Source organism: Cryptomeria japonica, chromosome 5, assembly GCF_030272615.1.
Source record: "Cryptomeria japonica chromosome 5, Sugi_1.0, whole genome shotgun sequence".
NCBI classification, from domain to species: domain Eukaryota; kingdom Viridiplantae; phylum Streptophyta; class Pinopsida; order Cupressales; family Cupressaceae; genus Cryptomeria; species Cryptomeria japonica.
In genome coordinates, this window is record NC_081409.1 from 155,785,589 (window position 1) to 155,795,470 (window position 9,882).

Consider the following 9,882-nt stretch of genomic DNA (forward strand, 5'->3'; position numbering starts at 1 on the left):
TAATAACTAAATACGAAGTGTAATTGTTGAAGTCATGCTTTATTGAATAGACCTACACAATTACCTTATTCTCTATTTTTCCTCTTTTTATATACCCTTTCTCTAAGTGAAATGAAGGATAATCATCCCCAACAAATTATATAGATTAAAGGGATTATAACAATCATATCACAACAAAATCGTTTGCAATAATAACAATTCTAAGACACTTGTTAAACATCTAAATAACAAGGTTGTAGCAATTAATCAACCAATTTTTTTTTCAAATCTTAATAATTTTTAATATGATTGTAATATACATGCAACCAAATTAATAAAATTTCTATTGACAAGAAGCTTTTAAAATTAAAATAATTAAAAATATATTTGAAACTATTGAAAAATTATTAATGTGAAAATGACATTGTTTTGACCATCAATGATATTAATTAGTTGATAAAAATGTAGCATATTGAAAAATGACTCAAACAACAAATTATGAATCAAATGTTGTGTATGTTAAAATTGCACTTGTACCATGCTACAAGTTGACTTGCATCAAGTCATAAGTTTCTATTATAGTGTCCACCAAAGCTCAAAATGAACCTCCTTATTTAGATATTGGAACCCACCTTATGAGCTCTACATCTATAACAATTGAAACAACACTACATGTAATAAATATATTAATGAAATAAATAAATAATAACTTTAAATTCTTACGAAGTCTTGCCAAAAGTTACTAAATCTTAATAATAATCTTTTAAAATTAAACTATTACACCATAACTATTATGGTGTGAAAATAAAATAATGGACTATGAAATAAAGTGAATGTAAGTAGAAAAGCCTATTAAAAATATGATGTAAATGAATCCATTAGAAGACTCATTAAAAAGTTTTATATGAATGGTTAGTTTTTCATTTTAGAATATATAATGCAACTATACCATCGTGGCATCAACAAATTAGGTGTTTGATTCAAGTGCGATTGCATAACTAGATGTTTTTTCATGCAACATGGGAAGAAAATCTCTTTCACAAATAAGTCCTACAAGTTCTAAGCCAAAATAAATTTGTTTAATGCAAACAATGGAGTTTTGGTAAAGAGTCATTGTTATATTTAGGGAATGTGGTTAGGGGGGAGAGTTAAAAGTAGATCATGCAAAGTGTATTCCATCACAAATCAACTTACACCAAGGAGAACTATAGAAAGTAGGTTTTTGTAGGTGCCATCCATTACTAGAAATTTGTATCATCCTTCTCTTCTATAGTCCTCATGATGCAGTCAAGGTAGGGAGATCCAATGAAGGACAACCCCGCCTTGCAGCCTATCACACAAACACCATGAAATAACAAAGCAAAACAAGATCATTCAACACAAGATATACCTTGGGAAAACCTCAAAGGGAAAAACCTATCCTCAAAGCTCAATACTTATATTATTTTGATGAATTACATATGCCCTCAAGATTTACAGATGCTGGACCATAGCTCAGAATCACAAAATCATTCAAACAACTCAAATCTATGATCCGCAAATCATCTGCTTAACAACTCTGTCTCCGGTAATGCTCTACTGATACGGACCTTAGTCCACCGGACCAGAACACCACAATGCTTCGGAATTTACATCTTTCCTAATTCTTATCTTTCAGGGACCTCTGTCATCACAAATAAATCTCCAAACTTCCTCTTTATACTATCCGCAAGCCTCAACAACTAAATCAAGTCGGCCAAAGGTCCATCAAGTTATAATGAAACGTGAGAACACTAACATGTCAGCCAAATCACCAATAAAACCTCCAATAATGATTAGAACTTCGCGTGGACCTCCAAGAATATCAGTTAGGTCCAAAACAACATCCCCCAATGATACTCAAGTTACAGAAACGATCTGCAACCCAATTCACACTTTGTTAGCTCAACATAGCAAGAATACGCCAATCCAGAACCATACCAGAATCGATCTCACTGAAATCAAATCCAAATGCCATGAATCTCGAATATGTTTAAGACAACGATCTACAGATGCTAAATACAAATCCGAAACTCTAAATTCACATACATGAAGAAACACAACAATCTCCAAGCAACTCCACTGCTAACTGCTCCAATCAGATGAACTACTCAGATGCTCTTGCATCAGATGATACCACTTGATGCAGTCAAGGTAGGGAGATCCAATAAAGGACAACCTCGCCTTGAAGCCTATAACACAAACACCATGAAATAACAAAGAAAAACAAGATCATTCAACACAAGATATACCCTGGGAAAACCCTCAAAGGGAAAAACCCAGCCTCAAAGCTCAATCCTTAAATTATTTTGATGAATTACATATGCCCTCAAGATTTACAGATGCTGGACCATAGCCCAGAATCACAAAATCATTCAAACAACTCAAATCTATGATCTACATATCATCTGCTTAACAACTCTGTCTCCGGTAACGCTCTGATGATTTGGACATCAGTCCACCGGATTGGAACACCGCAATACTCCGGAATCTACATCTTTCCTGATTCTTATCCTTTGCGGACCTCTGTCATCACAAATCAATCTCCAAGATTTCTATTTATACTATCTGCAAGCCTCAACAACTAAATCAAGTCGGCCAAAGATCCATCGGTTCATAATGAAACGTGAGAACACAAACATGTCAACCAAATAACCAAGAACACCTCCAATAATGCTTAGAACTTTGTGCTGACTTTCAAGAACATCGGTCAAGTCGAAAACAACATCTCCCAATGATCCGCAAGTTACAAAAATGATCCGCAACCCAATTCACACTCTGCCAGCTCAACACAACAAGAACAAGCCAATCCAGAACCATACTAGAATAGATATCTCATTGGAATCAAATCCAAATGCCATGAATCTCAAATATGTTTAAGACAAGGATATCCAGATGATAAATCGAAATCCGCAACTCTAAATTAACAAACATGAAGAAACACAACAATCTCCAAACAACTCTACTGCTAACTCCTCCAACCAGATGAACTACTGAGATGCTCCTACATCAACTCACCTCTAGAAACTAGTTGCAACCATGGGGAGGAACTCCAAGTGGGAAAATAACATAACTCATTTGAATCATTGAAATAGAAAATTAGTATTGTCACATGCTTACCCTTCCTAATTTGCAACAACCTTTTGATATAGAAACTCATGTAAGGGAGTATGTTATAGGTGTTGTATTGCTACAAGGAGGTAGGCCCATTTGATATAATTTAGAAGTTTTTAGTTTAGTTGTTAAAAGATATCTAATATATGATAGATAATATTATGAGCTATTCCAAGTTATTAATAAATAGAGGCATTATTTATTTAACAAATAAATTATCATGCATATTGAACATTAACCTTTACAATATTTATACAATCAAAAAAATGCGCAACATGCAAATCATTATAAGTGGATGTGATTGTTGCAACGATTTCATTTGGCGATTCATGTGCTAATAGATATGCTATCTTGAACAACAATCTCATTTATAATTTGACCTATGCCTATGGTGTCAGGATTAAGGTATCTAAACCTTTGCAAGTCCTAACATTGGTAATTGGATTTATTTATTTAATATATCTGATTTTGTTTTATGAGCATACGAGACAATTTTCGCTTGCACATGCTATTTTGTTATCTCGTGGGAGTTGGCATGTTGACTTGTTATCCTACTGGGAAGGTGACATGAATATTTTGTCCTCGCATGAGGAAGTAGGCATGCCACTTGGAGGATATTGGATTATTGATAAGTAGGTGCCATGTGTCATGTAATGACAAATATTATGACACACCTACCTATGACAACTCATTGAAAATTATGACAAATTCTATGGCATAATAGAAAACTGCTAGGAGACAACTTTGCATGGAGAAGGTGGGTGCCCAAGTTGTGTAATGACAAGTTGTAAGAGAATCAACTATTAATAGTTATTTGTGACAAATTCTCTTACAATTGTAAGTGCTCTTAGTTATGATAGTTTTTATGACAACTATAAGATGTGTAAGAGCATATCCCATACCTAAATCTAGCAAATTTTGGGCGCCCAAATTTGGATGTTTGAACTAGTCAAAGGATGATGTACATGTGTCATTTGCATGCTTACATGTGGTTGGAAAATATGCCAAAGGATTTGGATGCCTATTTGGCTTGGTCTAGAAGTTTCTTGCTTTGTTGTATTTATCTATATAAGGTTGTCTTAGAGAGCATTATGCATGTTATGTTTTGCAAGTGAAGTTTTATGTTTATGGAATTAATCTAGATTGTTGGATGTTGATCGAATACTACTGTTGATATTGTATTGTAACTACCAAGTTTACTAGAAATACAAAGTACTATGCTTTTGGAGTGTGGGGTTTTTTTCCCAAAAGGATTTTCTGCACATATATGGTGTCTTCATTGTGGTGTACTATTTGCATGTTTATTATCTCTATCTGAATGAGTTTCTTATTCTGTAATAGTTAAAAATTTGTAAGAATTTGTACTCTCACCCACTAGATTGGTGTTAAAAATAATTTTCCACACCTTTTCTTCCATTCAGTTGGTATCAAAGATTAGCCAGTTTTGGTTTTGTTATTGGGTAGCAAGTTTTTTATTTTGATCTTAGTTTGAGAGGGAGCTTTTGAAAGCTTACTGCAGGAAGAAGATGACAAACACATTTAAAAAAATTGAGATGGAGAAGTTTATAGGCACTAACTTTGAACTGTGGAAGTTAAAAATGTAGGATATACTCGTAGATTGAGATCTATGGGTTGCATTAATATCTAGAACACAACTAATTACCGTGGCTTAGGATGTTTGGGATGTAATTGATCAAAAAGATAGGGGCCTCATAAGGCTATGTTTGGCAGACTCCATTCTATTAAATGTACATGAAGAGAAAAGTGTGGAAGATCTTTGGAAAAATCTTGAAGATGTTTATCAGGCCAAATCCCTGGTAAACAACCTATTTTTTGAGAAAGAAAAAGTATAATCTAAAGATGGAAGATGGATGATCCATTGTGGACCATCTCAATGCATTCAACATGATAATTTCTTAGATGGGTTTTGTTGGTGATAAGATTGAGGAAGATCATTGCATGCTTCTATTGTGTTCATTGTTGGACTCAATGGGTCACCTTGTTATGGTTATCAAGAGTACAACCATCGATGAAGTTCAAGATGTATGGGGTGGTGACATAGTTACTTTGTGAAGAGATGCAGATAAAGACTTTTGAGTTGGCTAAGGAGGCTCTTGCAGCTTATGGGAGATCCAAAGAGAAAGGAAATAATAAGGACAAGAAAGATGAAATAGACAAATCCAAATCTCGTGGGAGATCTAAGTCTCTTGAAAATTCCAAGGCAAAGTGTTGGAACTACAACAAAAATGGTCATTTTTGTAAAGAATGCAAGGAGGAGAAAAAGAAGAAAATAAAATCTCTTGAATTTAGATTCAAATAAATCCTCTTAGGATGATGGTGAAGCCTTTTTTGCATCCTTGGTAATGCATGTATCAGAAGATGTGTGGATGATAGATTTAGGTGTATCATTCCACATGATCTCTCATAGGGGTTGGTCCGTGAAGTATGAAGAATATGATGGTGGGAAGGTGAACTTAACAATGAATCTCATTTGAATATTGTTGGCTATGGAAGAGTCTTGATTAGATTCCTTAATGACAAAGTGCATGAGATTGATGGTGTTCTACATATCTCAGATTTTCCACAGAACCTACTTTCTATAATTAAATTGAGTGATGTGGGTGTCCAGGTTGTTTTCATGCAGGACAAATGCAAGGTGACCAGAGGGCCTATGGTGCTTGCTAGGGGTATTCAGATAGGACCTTGTATAAGCTAGATGCACACACTGTATAGTGCAATAGTACTTTTATGGAGCTGAGAAGGAGGGCTTTGGATTCTTCATCCTCATTGCTAGATCAAGTTGTGAAGAGGTCTGTTGCTTCTACATCTAATGGCCATTTTTTATAAGTAACAAAGGGTGCCAATGCTTCAAAGATGAAACTTCCAATGAATAAGACAATGTTATGGCACAAAAGAATTGGTCACATTGGTGAAAAGGATCTCAAAGCCCTAAAAAATAACTGGCTCATTAAGGGGATTTATGATTGTAATCTTGAGTTTTATTTTTGTGAACACTACATTTATGGTAGGAAAAACCATCAATTTTATTATAGTTCTCACAAATCATCTGGGTTGTTGGACTTGATTCATTCTAATGTTTTTGATCTTATTAATGTTCCTTCAATTTTTAAATCTGTATATATCGTACCATTCATTAATGTCTATAGTAGAAGGAAAATTTATTTATTTTCTTAGAAGAAAAACTGAATTCTTTAGTTGGGTTAAGGAGTTTAAGGCTCTTGTTGGGAATCAAACTTGTAGAAAGATTATGATGCAGGAGCATCCCCGGTTCTTGGCAATCTTTCATCAACCAAAAATATTTCTTTTCTATTTTGGCAGTTTCAGCATTTCATTATGCATTTTCTTGCATTGGCTCACCGGATCTTGTGGAGTTGGATTTTTCTTGAGGACATGATCATATTCCTTATTCCTAAACCACAGAACATTTGGATCATTTTCCAGCAAGTTATTGATTCCGCATTCCGAGACAGTTTTCTGGCATGAGAACCGTTTGAACCTATTTGCATTGGTCAATCTACCGGATCCCTTTCCTAGCTTGTGGAGCATTGTGCGTTGATTCCAATGTTCTCTGGCGTGTGGCCGACCTTCCCTTTGATCTGCACTTCATCCTTTGGATTTTTCAGAGGAATCTCTTTGGCAGAGGCTAACTTGTTAGTTTACATGTTTGGTCTTGTTCTTCGGCATTTGATCCCTTTTGGGCTGACCAGATTTTCTTGGATCATATGAATCATTGTAATTGACCATTAGAAGTCAGTTACAATGACCATTAGAAGTCAGTAAGAGGAAATAAGATAGAATATAGTAGATAGATCTTAGGTTTGGAGGTATGGGAGTGACCTGTTATGTAATTAAGCATGTTTGTAGCATGCCAATGAGTTGGATCTTGTAACCCGGATGTTACCGGTTATCTGTAATCAGTTTTAATGATCTAATATATTCAGTTCTACATTGCCTCCATCATAACTATTTGTTTTCGTTGTGTTTACTCTTTATGCCCGGTCCAGATTGATCTCTTTGAGGTCCCTCCTAACCGGTGACTATACCAACTGGTAGCAGAGCAAGATTTCGTTCCAGAGATTGCGTTGTCCTGAGAATTTTGTTGTGGGGTGGCGGATTGTGGATCCGACCTATAGCTGTAGAGGACTGGCATGGAGATGATGCGAAGAGGTAATAGGAATGGTGGAGCACGTGGGAATGCCGACCCTATTGTGATAAAAATATTGCGATGAATTGCAGCCCGGTTGGAAGTCGTTGAGATAGCCTAGAGAAGAGGCTGACATATTGAGTATGTGAGTGAAGATGAGGGAGAAGAGGCCCCGACAAAACAAGTAGCAAATCCACCGGGGATTGATCCAGATGAAGAATGGTTCTTGAGGGTTTTGGATAGGGCAAACATTAAACCACATTTTACCCCACTAGAGTATGATGGATTGGATCTTAGAGATGGAGAAGTATTTAGATTTTGAGAACACCATAGAGGAAAGAAAGGTGAAGTATGCTTGTACCCGGTTGAAAGGTCATGCATCTCTTTGGTGGGAACATTTGCAGGTTGATAGACAAAGAAGAGGTAAAGAGAATATCAAATCATGTGAGCTGATGGTTGCTAACTTAAAATTGAAGTTTATGCCAGCTGATTATCAAGTGAGCCTGTTTTAGAAGTTGCAGAACTTGAAGCATAAGGAATCTATTGTGAAGGAGTACACCGAAGCATTCTACAAGTTGAATATCAGATCCAAACATGTCGATGATGAGGTTGAACAAGTTGCGAGATATTTGAATGGACTGCAGTTGTCTATACAAGATGAACTTATTTTGATCAGGTTGTAGAGTGTTGAAGAAGCATACCAGTATGCCTTGAAAGAAGAAGAGAAGCTGAACAAAAGACACGAGTAGAGACAGAGAGATAGAGGTGGAAGGTTTTTCAGAAGAATATTTGAAGGAGGAAGAAGATATATTGGAGGAAGAGGGAACTGTACGGATCATAACAAAGACAAGGAAGTAAGAAAAGAAGGTAATTCATACCAGAAGGATGACATAAATTTCTACTGGAGGAGAGAACCTGATGGCTGCCGGAATGAAATTTTTGGAAAAGATGACAGAAGACAAGATAAGAGAGTGTTTAGAGGAACTTGCTATATTTTTGGAAGAGAAGGACATCGTGCTTTCGAATGTAAGAAGACAAAGAACACTCAGAGAACAACATTGGTAGAAGAAAGCCCCACCAGATTAGCTAACAAACCGGAAGATGGAGAACTGTTGATGATGAGGAGAGCTTTGTGTCATACCGAAGAAGATGAAGAGCCCTTGCAAAGGAGAAATTTGGTCAAGACCAGATGTAAGGTATCTGGTAAGTGTTGTAAAGTTGTTGTTGATAGTGGTAGTTCAGATAATCTTGTTTTAGAAGAAATGGTGAATAATTTGAAGTTGGAAAGATTGAAACACCCTAAGCCTTATCAGTTAGCATGGATTCAGGATGATCATAAGTTGTTAGTAAGTGAGCAATTTTTGGTGAAATTGAAAATTGGAAATTATCATGATGAAGTCTTGTGTGATATTATGCCTATGGATATTTGTCACCTTTTGTTCGGTAGACCTTGGTAGTTTGATAGACAGGCAATACATGATGGGATAAAGAACATATACACCATTGTAGCAAATGGGATGAAACAAACCTTGTTACCCTTGGAGGAGCCTATGAAGAATGAACTCTATACGAATGCTAGAATCTGTTTGGTGGATGGAAGGAAATTCATGGATGGAATGAGACATGAGAATGTGTGTTTTGCCTTAGTTCCTAAGAAGTCTGAGCATCTGTATCATGAAGAAGAACAACCAGAGGAGATAAGGGAGTTGTTAACAGAGTATGAAGACGTCATTTCAAATAATATGCCTAATGGATTACCACTTGTGAGATGTATTAGTCATTGCATGGACCTGGTTCCCAAAGCTAGTTTGCCTAACAAAGTTGCACACCGGTTGACACCGGTAGAGAATGAAGAGTTAAATAGACAAGTGCGGGAATTGGTGAAAAAAGGTTTTTTCAGAGAAAGTCTGAATCCTTGTGCAATACCAGAAGTATTAGCACCTAAGAAGAATGGAGAATGGAGGATGTGTACCGATTCCAGAGCAATAAACAAGATGACAGTGAAGTACCAGTTTCCTTTACCTAGGATGGATGATATAATGGGTTGTTTGAGTGGAGCCAAATACTAAACAAAGATAGAGATGAAGAGTAGATATCATCAGATCAGAATCAGAGAAGGAGATGAGTGGAAGGCAACGTTCAAGACAAATGAAGGATTGTATGAATAGTTGGTGATGCCTTTTGGGTTGACTAATGCATCAAGTACTTTCATGAGGTTGATGAATGAGGTGTTAAAGAAATTCTTGGGTAAGTTTGTTATTGTATATTTGGACGACATTCGGATTTTTCAGTAAGACAAAAGAGGAGAATTTGTTGCATTTGAAACACGTTTTGCAGAGGTTGAGAGAAGAAAAATTGTTGATAAAGCTTAAGAATTGTACTTTCATGAAGGAAGAGTTAGTCTATTTGGGATTTGTGATATCTGCGGATGGATTGAAGATGGACCTTGAGAAAGTAAAAGCAATTGATGAATGGCCTACACTAGAAAGTATTGGAGAGGTAAGATCATTTCATGGATTGGCTAGTTTCTACCGGAAGTTCATTAGAAATTTTAGTTCAGTTTGTAACCCTACGACTGAGACAATGAGGGGAGATAGGAAGGAATT